Raw genomic sequence first — 13,579 nt, 5'->3', positions numbered from 1 at the left:
GAGTCAGCAGAACTCATTTTTCGAACATTCACATGGCTGCCCGGATAGCTCAGTCGGTAGAGCATCAGACTTTTAAGAGATCTCATTCAGATGTCATCTGAGGGTCGTGGGTTCGAGTCCCATTTCGGGCGTACTATTTTTTCCCTTTTCTCCCCATTCTACCTAGCTGATTTTCCGTTGGTTTATTTTCAATTGATTTTCTTTTGTATTTAAATGTCAAAATTTTGAAGTTCCCGGGGAAACATCAACCTGGAAAATCGGCAGAAATTTTCTGGGTTTTCCGGCATCCAATGGGGGCAGCGAAAAAAGCCCATTTAGTGCAAATTTCTTCTCACTGTTTTTACTAATGCCGTGCACAAAATTACATGTATTTTAGCCGAAAATTTTCGGAAAAATAAACCATCAATCGTATTTTTATATGTCTAAGAATGAATTTGACACAAAATCATGTACCACTGTCAAGTACAGGGAAATGGATGGGACAAAGATTGCTCGACTCAGCAGAACTCATTTTTCGAATATTCATACGGCTGCCCGGATAGCTCAGTCGATAGAGCATCAGACTTTTAAGAGATCTCATTTAGATGTCATCTGAGGGTCGTGGGCTAGTGTTCCATTTCAGGCGCACTCTTTTCTCCCCATTCCACCTAGCTGATTTTCCATTGTTTTTTTTTTCAATTAATTTTCTTTTGTTTTGAAGATTAAAAATTTTGAAGTAAGCTTAAGTTCTTTCTGTAATGGAATACTTGATCTGTTGTAAATACATATACCGTGCATAAATGTAAAAAGACGACAGCCCACATCTACTGTGATAAAGATATTGTTTTAATTGGGCTGATGTATTATAATGTCAACTCTGTATTTGTTTATTGGGAATAAATTATTTTATATTCAAAAAAAAAAAAAAAAAATTTTGAAGTTCCCGGGGAAACATCAACCCGGAAAATCGGCAGAAATTTCCTGGGTTTTCCGGCCTCTAAAGGGCCAACAAAAAAGCCCATTGAGTGCAAAATTCTTCTCACTGTTTTTGCTAATGCTTTCCACAAAGTTCCATGTATTTTAGCCGATAATTTTCGGCAAAATAAACCATCAATCGTATTTTTATATGTCTAAAATCTAAGTTGACAAAACATTATTCAACACTCTTAAACACACGAAAATGAATGAGACAAAGATTGCTTGACTCAGCAGAACTTTTTTTTCCAATTTATGTATGGCTGCCCGGATAGCTCAGTCGGTGGAGCATCAGACTTTTAAGGGATCAATAGTTTTCCTTTTGTTTTTAAATTTCAAAATCTTAAAGTTCCTTGGGAACAATCAACCTGGAAAGTCGGCAGAAGGTTTCTCCGTTTTCCCGGCCTTTAAAAGTCCAGTGAAAAAAGCCCATTTAATGGAATTTTTTTCCATAATTTTGTCTAATACCCTTCACGATGTTGTATGTATGTTAGCTGATAATCGTAGGCAAAATAAACTATCAATCATATTTTTATATGTCTAAGAACTCAGTCTACAAAATATCATTCAACACTCTTCGGCACACGGAAATGAATGAGATAAAGATTGCTTGACTAAGCAGAAATCTGTTTTCTATTATTTATACGGCTGGCCGGTTGGCCTACTCGGTAGAGCATCAGACTTTTAAGAGATCAATTGTTTTTCTTATGTCTTTAAGTTTCAAAACTGTAAAGTTCCCGGGGAACCACCTACCTGGAAAATGGGCAGAAGTTTTCTCCGTTAGCCCGGCCTTTAAAGGCCCAGCAAAAGAAGCCCATTTAATGTAAATTTTCCCCAATATTTTCTCTAATGGCCTATAAAATGTTGCATGTATGTTAGCTGATAACTGTCGCCGAAATAAACCATCAATCGTATTTTTATATGTCTAAGAATGAATTTGACACAAAATCATGTACCACTGTCAAGTACAGGGAAATGGATGAGACAAAGATTGCTCGACTCAGTAGAACTCATTTTTCGAATATTTATACGGCTGTCCGGATAGCTCAGTCGGTAGAGCATCAGACTTTTACGAGATCTCATTCAGATGTCATCTGAGGGTCGTGGGTTTGAGTCCCATTTCGGGCGTACTAATTTTTCCCCATTCTACCTAGCTGGTTTTCCGTTGGTTTATTTTCAATTGATTTTCTTTTGTTTGTAAATGTCAAAATTTTGAAGTTCCCGGGGAAAAATCAACCTGGAAAATCGGCAGAAATTTTCTGGGTTTTCCGGCCTTCAATGTGGCCAGCGAAAAAAGCCCATTTAGTGCAAATTTCTTCTCACTGTTTTTGCTAATGCCGTCCACAAAATTACATGAATTTCAGCCGATAATTGTCGGCAAAATAAACCATCAATCGTTTTTTTTATATGTGTAAGAATGAATTTGACACAAAATCATGTACCACGGTCAAGTACAGGGAAATGGATGAGGCAAAGATTGCTCGACTCAGCAGAACTCATTTTTCGAATATTCATACGGCTGCCCGGATAGCTCAGTCGGTAGAGCATCAGACTTTTAAGAGATCTCATTGAGATGTCATCTGAGGGTCGTGGGTTCGAGTCCCATTTAGGGCGTACTATTTTTCCCTTTTCTCACCATTCTACCTACCTGATTTTCCGTTGGGTTTTTTTTCAATCAATTTTCTTTGATTTTTAAGTGTCAAAATTTTGAAGTTGTACGGGAAACATCAACCTGGAAAATCGGCAGAAGATTTCTGGGTTTTCGGCCTCTGAAGGGCCAGCGAAAAAAAGCCCATTTAGTGCAAATTTATTTTCACTGTTTTTGCTAATGCCCTACACAATATTCTTTGTCTTTTAGCTGTTAATTTTCGGCAAAATAAACTATCAATCGTATTTTTATATGTCTAAAATCTGAGATTAAAAAACATCATTCAACACTCTTAAACACACGAAAATGAATGAGACAAAGATTGCTTGACTAAGCAGAAGTTTTTTTTTGAATATTTATATATATGGCTGCCCGGAAATCTCAGTCGGTGGAGCATCAGACTTTTAAGGGATCAATTGTTTTTTTTTGTTTTTAAATTTCCAAATCTTAAAGTTTCTTGGGAACAATCAACCTGGAAAATCGGCAGAAGGTTTCTCCGTTTTCCCGGCGTTTAAAAGCCCAACGAGAGAAGCCCATTTAATGGAAATTGTTTCCAGTATTTTGTCTAATGCCCTACACAATGTTGCATGTATGTTAGCTGATAATTGTCGACAAAATAAACCATCAATCGTATTTTTAAATGTTTAAGAACTAAGTCCAGAAAATATCTTTCAAAACTCTTCGGCACACAAAAATGAATGAGACGAAGAATGCTTGACTAAGCAGAAATCTGTTTTCGAATATTTATACGGCTGGCCGGTTAGCTTACTCGGTAGAGCATCAGACTTTTAAGAGATCAATTGTTTTTCTTTTGTTTTTAAGTTTCAGAACTGTAGAGTTCCCGGGAAACGACCTACCTGGAAAATGGGCAGAAGTTTTCTCCGTTAGCCCGACCTTTAAAGGCCCAGCGAAAGAAGCCCATTTAATGTAAATTTTCCCCAATATTTTCTCTAATGGCCTATAAAATGTTGCATGTATGTTAGCTGATAACTGTGGCCGAAATAAACCATCAATCGTATTTTTATATGTGTAAGAATGAATTCGACACAAAATCATGTACCACTGTCAAGTACAGGGAAATGGATGAGACAAAGATTGCTCGATTCAGTAGAACTCATTTTTCAAATGTTCAAACGGCTGCCCGGATAGCTCAGTCGGTAGAGCATCAGACTTTTAAGAGATCTCATTCAGATTTCATCTGAGGGTCGTGGGTTCGAGTCCCATTTCGGGCGTACTATTTTTTCCCCATTCTACCTAGCTGATTTTCCGTTGGTTTATTTTCAATTGATTTTCTTTTGTTTGTAAATGTCAAAATTTTGAAGTTCCCGGGGAAACATCAACCTGGAAAATCGGCAGAAATTTTCTGGGTTTTCCGGCCTTCAATGTGGCCAGCGAAAAAAGCCCATTTAGTGCAAATTTCTTCTCACTGTTTTTGCTAATGCCGTGCACAAAATTACATGAATTTTAGCCGATAATTGTCGGCAAAATAAACCATCAATCGTTTTTTTTTTATATGTGTAAAAATGAATTTGACACAAAATCATGTACCACGGTCAAGTACAGGGAAATAGATGAGGCAAAGATTGTTCGACTCAGCAGAACTCATTTTTCGATTATTCATACGGCTGCCCGGATAGCTCAGTCGGTAGAGTATCAGACTTTTAAGAGATCTCATTGAGATGTCATCTGAGGGTAGTGGGTTCGAGTCCTATTTCGGGCGTACTATTTTTCCCTTTTCTCACCATTCTACCTAGCTGATTTTCCGTTGGGTTTTTTTTCAATAAATTTTCTTTTATTTTTTAAGTGTCAAAATTTTGAAGTTCCCGGGGAAACATCAACCTGGAAAATCGGCAGAAGATTTCTGGGTTTTCGGCCTCTGAAGGGCCAGCGAAAAAAGCCATTTAGTGCAAATTTATTTTCACTGTTTTTTGCTAATGCCCTACACAATATTCTTTGTCTTTTAGCTGTTAATTTTCGGCAAAATAAACCATCAATCGTATTTTTATATGTCTAAAATCTGAGATTAAAAAACATCATTCAACACTCTTAAACACACGAAAATGAATGAGACAAAGATTGCCTGATTAAGCAGAAAATTTTTTTCTGAATATTTATATATATGGCTGCCCGGAAATCTCAGTCGGTGGAGCATCAGACTTTTAAGGGATCAATTTTTTTTTTGTTTTGTTTTTAAATTTCAAAATCTTAAAGTTCCTTGGGAACCATCAACCTGGAAAATCGGCAGAAGGTTTCTCCGTTTTCCCGGCGTTTAAAAGCCCAACGAGAGAAGCCCTTTTAATGGAAATTGTTTCCAGTATTTTGTCTAATGCCCTACACAATGTTGCATGTATGTTAGCTGATAATTGTCGACAAAATAATCCATCAATCGTATTTTTAAATGTCTAAGAACTAAGTCTACAAAATATCTTTCAAAACTCTTCGGCACACGAAAATGAATGAGACGAAGATTGCTTGACAAAGCAGAAATCTGTTTTCGAATATTTATACGGCTGGCCCGTTAGCTTACTCGGTAGAGCATCAGACTTTTAAGAGATCAATTGTTTTTCTTTTGTTTTTAAGTTTCAGAACTGTAGAGTTCCCGGGAAACGACCTACCTGGAAAATGGGCAGAAGTTTTCTCCGTTAGCCCGACCTTTAAAGGCCCAGCGAAAGAAGCCCATTTAATGTAAATTTTCCCCAATATTTTCTCTAATGGCCTATAAAATGTTGCATGTATGTTAGCTGATAACTGTGGCCGAAATAAACCATCAATCGTATTTTTATATGTGTAAGAATGAATTTGACACAAAATCATGTACCACTCTCAAGTACAGGGAAATGGATGAGACAAAGATTGCTCGACTCAGTAGAACTCATTTTTCGAATATTTATACGGCTGTCCGGATAGCTCAGTCGGTAGAGCATCAGACTTTTAAGAGATCTCATTCAGATGTCATCTGAGGGTCGTGGGTTTGAGTCCCATTTCGGGCGTACTAATTTTTCCCCATTCTACCTAGCTGGTTTTCCGATGGTTTATTTTCAATTGATTTTCTTTTGTTTGTAAATGTCAAAATTTTGAAGTTCCCGGGGAAAAATCAACCTGGAAAATCGGCAGAAATTTTCTGGGTTTTCCGGCCTTCAATGTGGCCAGCGAAAAAAGCCCATTTAGTGCAAATTTCTTCTCACTGTTTTTGCTAATGCCGTCCACAAAATTACATGAATTTCAGCCGATAATTGTCGGCAAAATAAACCATCAATCGTTTTTTTATATGTGTAAGAATGAATTTGACACAAAATCATGTACCACGGTCAAGTACAGGGAAATGGATGAGGCAAAGATTGCTCGACTCAGCAGAACTTATTTTTCGAATATTCATACGGCTGCCCGGATAGCTCAGTCGGTAGAGCATCAGACTTTTAAGAGATCTCATTGAGATGTCATCTGAGGGTCGTGGGTTCGAGTCCCATTTCGGGCGTACTATTTTTCCCTTTTCTCACCATTCTACCTACCTGATTTTCCGTTGGGTTTTTTTTCAATCAATTTTCTTTGATTTTTAAGTGTCAAAATTTTGAAGTTGTACGGGAAACATCAACCTGGAAAATCGGCAGAAGATTTCTGGGTTTTCGGCCTCTGAAGGGCCAGCGAAAAAAGCCCATTTAGTGCAAATTTATTTTCACTGTTTTTGCTAATGCCCTACACAATATTCTTTGTCTTTTAGCTGTTAATTTTCGGCAAAATAAACTATCAATCGTATTTTTATATGTCTAAAATCTGAGATTAAAAAACATCATTCAACACTCTTAAACACACGAAAATGAATGAGACAAAGATTGCTTGACTAAGCAGAAGTTTTTTTTTGAATATTTATATATATGGCTGCCCGGAAATCTCAGTCGGTGGAGCATCAGACTTTTAAGGGATCAATTGTTTTTTTTTTGTTTTTAAATTTCCAAATCTTAAAGTTTCTTGGGAACAATCAACCTGGAAAATCGGCAGAAGGTTTCTCCGTTTTCCCGGCGTTTAAAAGCCCAACGAGAGAAGCCCATTTAATGGAAATTGTTTCCAGTATTTTGTCTAATGCCCTACACAATGTTGCATGTATGTTAGCTGATAATTGTCGACAAAATAAACCATCAATCGTATTTTTAAATGTTTAAGAACTAAGTCCAGAAAATATCTTTCAAAACTCTTCGGCACACAAAAATGAATGAGACGAAGATTTCTTGACTAAGCAGAAATCTGTTTTCGAATATTTATACGGCTGGCCGGTTAGCTTACTCGGTAGAGCATCAGACTTTTAAGAGATCAATTGTTTTTGTTTTGTTTTTAAGTTTCAGAACTGTAGAGTTCCCGGGAAACGACCTACCTGGAAAATGGGCAGAAGTTTTCTCCGTTAGCCCGACCTTTAAAGGCCCAGCGAAAGAAGCCCATTTAATGTAAATTTTCCCCAATATTTTCTCTAATGGCCTATAAAATGTTGCATGTATGTTAGCTGATAACTGTGGCCGAAATAAACCATCAATCGTATTTTTATATGTGTAAGAATGAATTCGACACAAAATCATGTACCACTGTCAAGTACAGGGAAATGGATGAGACAAAGATTGCTCGATTCAGTAGAACTCATTTTTCAAATGTTCAAACGGCTGCCCGGATAGCTCAGTCGGTAGAGCATCAGACTTTTAAGAGATCTCATTCAGATGTCATCTGAGGGTCGTGGGTTCGAGTCCCATTTCGGGCGTACTATTTTTTCCCCATTCTACCTAGCTGATTTTCCGTTGGTTTATTTTCAATTGATTTTCTTTTGTTTGTAAATGTCAAAATTTTGAAGTTCCCGGGGAAACATCAACCTGGAAAATCGGCAGAAATTTTCTGGGTTTTCCGGCCTTCAATGTGGCCAGCGAAAAAAGCCCATTTAGTGCAAATTTCTTCTCACTGTTTTTGCTAATGCCGTGCACAAAATTACATGAATTTTAGCCGATAATTGTCGGCAAAATAAACCATCAATCGTTTTTTTTTATATGTGTAAAAATGAATTTGACACAAAATCATGTACCACGGTCAAGTACAGGGAAATAGATGAGGCAAAGATTGTTCGACTCAGCAGAACTCATTTTTCGATTATTCATACGGCTGCCCGGATAGCTCAGTCGGTAGAGCATCAGACTTTTAAGAGATCTCATTGAGATGTCATCTGAGGGTCGTGGGTTCGAGTCCCATTTCGGGCGTACTATTTTTCCCTTTTCTCACCATTCTACCTACCTGATTTTCCGTTGGGTTTTTTTTCAATAAATTTTCTTTTATTTTTTAAGTGTCAAAATTTTGAAGTTCCCGGGGAAACATCAACCTGGAAAATCGGCAGAAGATTTCTGGGTTTTCGGCCTCTGAAGGGCCAGCGAAAAAAGCCATTTAGTGCAAATTTATTTTCACTGTTTTTTGCTAATGCCCTACACAATATTCTTTGTCTTTTAGCTGTTAATTTTCGGCAAAATAAACCATCAATCGTATTTTTATATGTCTAAAATCTGAGATTAAAAAACATCATTCAACACTCTTAAACACACGAAAATGAATGAGACAAAGATTGCCTGATTAAGCAGAAAATTTTTTTCTGAATATTTATATATATGGCTGCCCGGAAATCTCAGTCGGTGGAGCATCAGACTTTTAAGGGATCAATTTTTTTTTTGTTTTGTTTTTAAATTTCAAAATCTTAAAGTTCCTTGGGAACCATCAACCTGGAAAATCGGCAGAAGGTTTCTCCGTTTTCCCGGCGTTTAAAAGCCCAACGAGAGAAGCCCTTTTAATGGAAATTGTTTCCAGTATTTTGTCTAATGCCCTACACAATGTTGCATGTATGTTAGCTGATAATTGTCGACAAAATAAACCATCAATCGTATTTTTAAATGTCTAAGAACTAAGTCTACAAAATATCTTTCAAAACTCTTCGGCACACGAAAATGAATGAGACGAAGATTGCTTGACAAAGCAGAAATCTGTTTTCGAATATTTATACGGCTGGCCCGTTAGCTTACTCGGTAGAGCATCAGACTTTTAAGAGATCAATTGTTTTTCTTTTGTTTTTAAGTTTCAGAACTGTAGAGTTCCCGGGAAACGACCTACCTGGAAAATGGGCAGAAGTTTTCTCCGTTAGCCCGACCTTTAAAGGCCCAGCGAAAGAAGCCCATTTAATGTAAATTTTCCCCAATATTTTCTCTAATGGCCTATAAAATGTTGCATGTATGTTAGCTGATAACTGTGGCCGAAATAAACCATCAATCGTATTTTTATATGTGTAAGAATGAATTTGACACAAAATCATGTACCACTCTCAAGTACAGGGAAATGGATGGGACAAAGATTGCTCATCTCATTCAGATTTCATCTGAGGGTCGTGGTTTCGAGTCCCATTTCGGGCGTGCTATTTTTCCCCATTCTACCTAGCTGATTTTCCGTTGGTTTATTTTCAATTGATTTTCTTTTGTTTGTAAATGTCAAAATTTTGAAGTTCTACGGGAAACATCAACCTGGAAAATCGGCAGAAATTTTCTGGGTTTTCCGGCCTTCAATGGGGCCAGCGAAAAAAGCCCATTGAGTGCAAATTTCTTCTCACTGTTTTTGCTAATGCCGTCCACAAAATTACATGAATTTCAGCCAATAATTGTCGGCAAAATAAACCATCAAATCGTTTTTTTATATGTGTAAGAAATGAATTTGACACAAAATCATGTACCACTGTCAAGTACAGGGAAATGGATGAGACAAATATTCCTCGACTCATCAAAACTCATTTTTCGAATATTCATACGGCTGCCCGGATAGCTCATTAGGTAGAGCATCAGACCTTTAAGAGCTCTCATTCAGATGTCATCTGAGGGTCGTGGGTTCGAGTCCCATTTCGGGCGTAATATTTTTCCCTTTTCTCACCATTCCACCTAGCTGATTTTCCGTTGGTTTTTTTTTTCAATTAATTTTCTTTTATTTTTAAGTGTCAAAATTTTTTTTAGGAGAGAGGTGCTAGACGGCGAAGTGAACGGACGTGTCGGTTATTCTCTGCTGTTTACACATTTGTGCAACAACAACGCTTGTTTTTGAGACTGTTTTTTTGGTGAACTGGGAGCCCACAGAGCTTGAGTTTGGCCAGTGGTTACTGGTTGGTGAAGGGCGTGTGCCCCGTTGGATCAGGTATGTCCAAGCCCGTGTCGTTTTCGCCTGTAAACAGGCCAAGCAGAACTTTGTCTGTGTCAATCTCTACACGAAGCAGCCCGGCATTTTCTACGGCTGTCCAGAGGGACTTTATTCCTTTTCTGTCAAGTGTGTTAAATATCAAGACAGAGCTAATAAGTTTTCAGAAGAATTATTTAAAGAAACTCTTATATCTCCGCGTGTCTACAGTGGCTGGGCATAATGCCCTAGTGAGTAAATCCAATGTTGTTATAAATGGAACGACGTGGTCCATTATGCCCGCGTCGTCAGTTTACCTGAATCTGACGGCCCACTGGGCACCGGATGAAATGTCAGATGACACTATCGAGGCAGCTTTGAAACCCTATGGTGAATGCCTGGGTGTGACGAAACCCAGATTTTCAGACCCGGAGCTCTCACATGTTCGTACAGGTATTCGGATTTACAGATTTAGGTGTCACAAAGTTCGTTATGTACCAAATTTTATTAATTTCGGTGGTGACATTGTTATGTTTACCTACCCCGGGCAAACCTATGAATGTCGGAAGTGTGGCCAAAAATCACACAAGGCGGCAGAGTGTAGGGCACTGTGGTGTTCTAACTGCAAAGGTTTTTCCCACCCATGAGAATCCTCATACAGAGAAGGACTGTACAAATCCATGCCGAATGTGTTACTCAGGGCTTCATACGGTCAGTGACTGTTGTGCGAGAGCAATGTCGTACGCGGCGCGAGTTAAGGGAAACCTACCGACTATGCGCCAGTATAATAAGGAAGACGCCGTAAAACAAGATGACATTGATGTTGACGTCAGCGACGATGAAGACCCATTCAACGCACCTGCTATGGAACTGGTTCAAGACAGCGAGGAGAACGAAGACGAAATCGACGGGAATGGTGACGACAGCGCCGATGAAGACGTCAGCGACGACAGCGAGTCTGATAAGGAGATGGACGTCCGGGAGAATACTAAGAACACCGAAGAAGTGGATGTTGGTGATAATGAAACGTCATCAGCTATCCCGAGGGTGAAGAATGTGGTCGTGGCTGACGTGCACGCTCCCGACGTGCGTTCACCAGTCCCAGTCGAGGAAAAGCGAGCTAAGTTGGACAATGGCAGTACAGCCGAGGAGGCAGCGTCATCTATCCCGCCCAGTTCCCATCCTACTGATTATGATGGCGTTGATGTCGATCAGTCGTCAGACTGTATGACGCCGACTCCATCTCAGGAGGGGGACACCATGCTTCTGGAATACAGGAAAAGAAAATCGCTTGCTTCTCGTGCGAGGCAGCGAATGAAAAGAGACAAATGAGTTGTAACGTAATTAGGGCTCTCTTATTTGACCACAATGGGTATGTACGCTCTACCTTTACTTATTTGTATAATGAGCTTAAATAATATTCGTTTTGGGACTTGAAACATTAATGGTTTACGGGATCCGTCTAAACGAGAACATGTCAAGCAATTTGTTTTCGATAAAGGAACTGATGTACTATTCTTACAGGAAACACACTTCGAAAACTATAATGACACCACATATTTGCAAATCCCGGGCGATGCAAGGTGGGCGTATGGGTCAAATCGAAGTTGTGGGGTGGGAATAATTATTAGGTATACGGTAGACTGCTTTATACGGAAAATACAGAGGTGCCCTAACGGTCGCTACATAAACCTTAGGATTGAGCTCAACAACACTGCTTTAAACCTTGTTTGTGTATATGCCCCTAATAATCCAAAGGAAAGAAAAGAGTTTATTTCTAATCTAGATAATGTGATGCAGGGCAGTGAGTTGGTTATTATGGGTGGGGATTTTAATTGTGTTGAGAGCATTGAATTAGATAGAGCTGGCTGTGCCACTAATGGAAGGAATGATGGAGTGGACGAAATTAATAATTTGAAAAGAGATTTTGGTATTTGTGATATTTTTAGGAAACTGCATCCGAATAAGAATTGTTACACGTGGTCTAGGCGCCAGTGTGCCAGTAGATTGGATAGATTTCATATCCCTAACGCTGTGTTTAAGTATGTAACCCAGTGTGATGCTGTACATGTGTCTTTTTCTGATCATTCGTGTTTGTTCTTTGATATCTCTTTTGAAGATGTCATTTCATGGGGGCCGTTCTACTGGAAGTGTAATACTTCTGTGTTAAATGACACGGACGTTTTTTATAATATTAAATCCGTCTTCCATGATATTTTCTCTGTCTGTACAACTGGTCATGCAGATCTAATAGACAGATGGGAGACATTTAAAGGGGAATGTAAAGACAGGATTCGGAGTTACTGTAAGCAGAAATCTATGAACAAAAAACGTGATTTGTAACAAGAATTAAATGCGTTAAAATCTAGTCCAATCATTAACTGGGAGCGTATTGACAATGTGGAAAAGACTCTAAATGCCCTTTATAAGTCGAATCATGCGGGAGCGGTTATCCGTGCTAAAGCTGTTCATTTTGATCAGGGAGAAAAAGCAACCAAATATTTCATTAGACGAGAAGTTGGTAGGGGCAGAAAGAAGATGATCAAAAGGATTACTTGTCATAGTGATTCTTCAATATCCCATGAATCTCAGGAAGGTATTGCTAAGTGTATAAGGTCGTATTATATGAAATTGTATACTGAACAAGATACTGACTCCTCCATTCAAGATGAGTTCTTGTCATCGCTTCCGATGTTAAATGACGATTGTAAAACTGCCTGCGAAGGCCTTTTGACTGAACAGGAGTTGTTTTTTGCAGTAAAAAATATGTCTAAAAACCGTTCGCCGGGATGCGACGGTTTGCCAGCAGAGTTTTATGTACAATTTTGGCCCCTGTTTTCGGGTGTGTTTACGGATGTAGTTAATTACTGTTTTAACTTGGGTAGATTAAGTAATTCACAGCGTTCTGGGTTAATCACACTATTATGTAAGGACCCCGACAATGCCGAAAGCATAAAAAACTAGAGGCCAATTAGCTTACTAAATGTAGATTATAAGATTGTTTCTAAAGCTTTGTGCAATCGGTTAAAAAATGTGCTCGATACAATTGTACTTCAGAATCAGACGTGGAATACCAGGCCGAAGTATTTTTGACAACCTTCACTTATTACGAAATACATATGATTATGTTGAACAAAAGATTTAAAAGGATGCTTTCTTAATTTAGACCAGGAGAAAGCCTTTGACAGAGTAGACTGGTCATTTTTGTTCAAATGTTTAGAGAAATTTAACTTCGGACCCGACTTTTGTAAGTGGGTGCAATTATTATATACTGACATTACAAGTAGTGTTATTGTGAACGGGCACATAACAGAAGAATTTAAACTGAGTCGAGGTGTCCGACAGGGTTGTTCTTTGTCACCATTATTGTATGTTTTGTCCTTAGAGCCCTTTATAGCCGCCATTAGAAACAATGACGAAATTAATGGTGTACGGTTACCCGGCACAAATAAGGAAACAAGAGTGTCGGCATTTGCAGATGATACGACTGCAATTTTATCTGAAGAGAGTTCTATTCCGCATGTAATTAAACTAGCAGAAAGTTATGGAAAAGCCTCAGGAGCAAAACTCTACTTGTTGAAAAGCACGGTTCTTCCCATTGGTAACTGGGAAACTAACGTGCACAGTGGTGGGCTTAACATCACTACAAATTCAAAGATTTGTGGGATATTTTTTGGACCAGATCAAACAGAACTCAATTCTGAGCGTGTTTTAAGTAAGGTAAAGAAACATGTATCAGCATGGAATGGAAGATATTTGACCCTACGGGGGAGGTCTGTCTTAATTAATACAGTTGCTTTAGCTGTCTTATGG

The 13,579-nt window shown here is 38.6% G+C and overlaps 1 protein-coding gene and 10 non-coding genes across 12 annotated transcripts in view; 10 read left to right on the top strand and 1 right to left on the bottom strand.

The window, feature by feature from the left end:
• The window catches only part of LOC135464328 (serine-rich adhesin for platelets-like), a 375,213-nt gene that overhangs the window by 105,829 nt on the left and 255,805 nt on the right, over positions 1 to 13,579 (bottom strand). The gene's annotated exons all lie outside the window — the stretch shown is intronic.
• On the top strand, positions 39 to 131 carry Trnak-uuu (transfer RNA lysine (anticodon UUU)). Its single transcript has 2 exons — positions 39 to 75; positions 96 to 131. It is a non-coding gene; the product is annotated as a tRNA-Lys (tRNA).
• Trnak-uuu (transfer RNA lysine (anticodon UUU)) lies at positions 1,990 to 2,082 on the top strand. Its single transcript has 2 exons — positions 1,990 to 2,026; positions 2,047 to 2,082. It is a non-coding gene; the product is annotated as a tRNA-Lys (tRNA).
• On the top strand, positions 2,476 to 2,568 carry Trnak-uuu (transfer RNA lysine (anticodon UUU)). Its single transcript has 2 exons — positions 2,476 to 2,512; positions 2,533 to 2,568. It is a non-coding gene; the product is annotated as a tRNA-Lys (tRNA).
• Positions 3,742 to 3,834, top strand: Trnak-uuu (transfer RNA lysine (anticodon UUU)). The gene is made up of 2 exons: positions 3,742 to 3,778; positions 3,799 to 3,834. It is a non-coding gene; the product is annotated as a tRNA-Lys (tRNA).
• Positions 4,230 to 4,322, top strand: Trnak-uuu (transfer RNA lysine (anticodon UUU)). The gene is made up of 2 exons: positions 4,230 to 4,266; positions 4,287 to 4,322. It is a non-coding gene; the product is annotated as a tRNA-Lys (tRNA).
• On the top strand, positions 5,500 to 5,592 carry Trnak-uuu (transfer RNA lysine (anticodon UUU)). Its single transcript has 2 exons — positions 5,500 to 5,536; positions 5,557 to 5,592. It is a non-coding gene; the product is annotated as a tRNA-Lys (tRNA).
• Positions 5,985 to 6,077, top strand: Trnak-uuu (transfer RNA lysine (anticodon UUU)). Its single transcript has 2 exons — positions 5,985 to 6,021; positions 6,042 to 6,077. It is a non-coding gene; the product is annotated as a tRNA-Lys (tRNA).
• Trnak-uuu (transfer RNA lysine (anticodon UUU)) lies at positions 7,251 to 7,343 on the top strand. Its single transcript has 2 exons — positions 7,251 to 7,287; positions 7,308 to 7,343. It is a non-coding gene; the product is annotated as a tRNA-Lys (tRNA).
• Positions 7,738 to 7,830, top strand: Trnak-uuu (transfer RNA lysine (anticodon UUU)). Its single transcript has 2 exons — positions 7,738 to 7,774; positions 7,795 to 7,830. It is a non-coding gene; the product is annotated as a tRNA-Lys (tRNA).
• Trnak-uuu (transfer RNA lysine (anticodon UUU)) lies at positions 9,415 to 9,507 on the top strand. The gene is made up of 2 exons: positions 9,415 to 9,451; positions 9,472 to 9,507. It is a non-coding gene; the product is annotated as a tRNA-Lys (tRNA).

Source organism: Liolophura sinensis, chromosome 4, assembly GCF_032854445.1.
Source record: "Liolophura sinensis isolate JHLJ2023 chromosome 4, CUHK_Ljap_v2, whole genome shotgun sequence".
Classification (NCBI taxonomy): Eukaryota; Metazoa; Mollusca; class Polyplacophora; order Chitonida; family Chitonidae; genus Liolophura; species Liolophura sinensis.
Note: the sequence above shows the minus strand (reverse complement) of the source record. Positions and strands in the feature narration are given on the sequence as shown.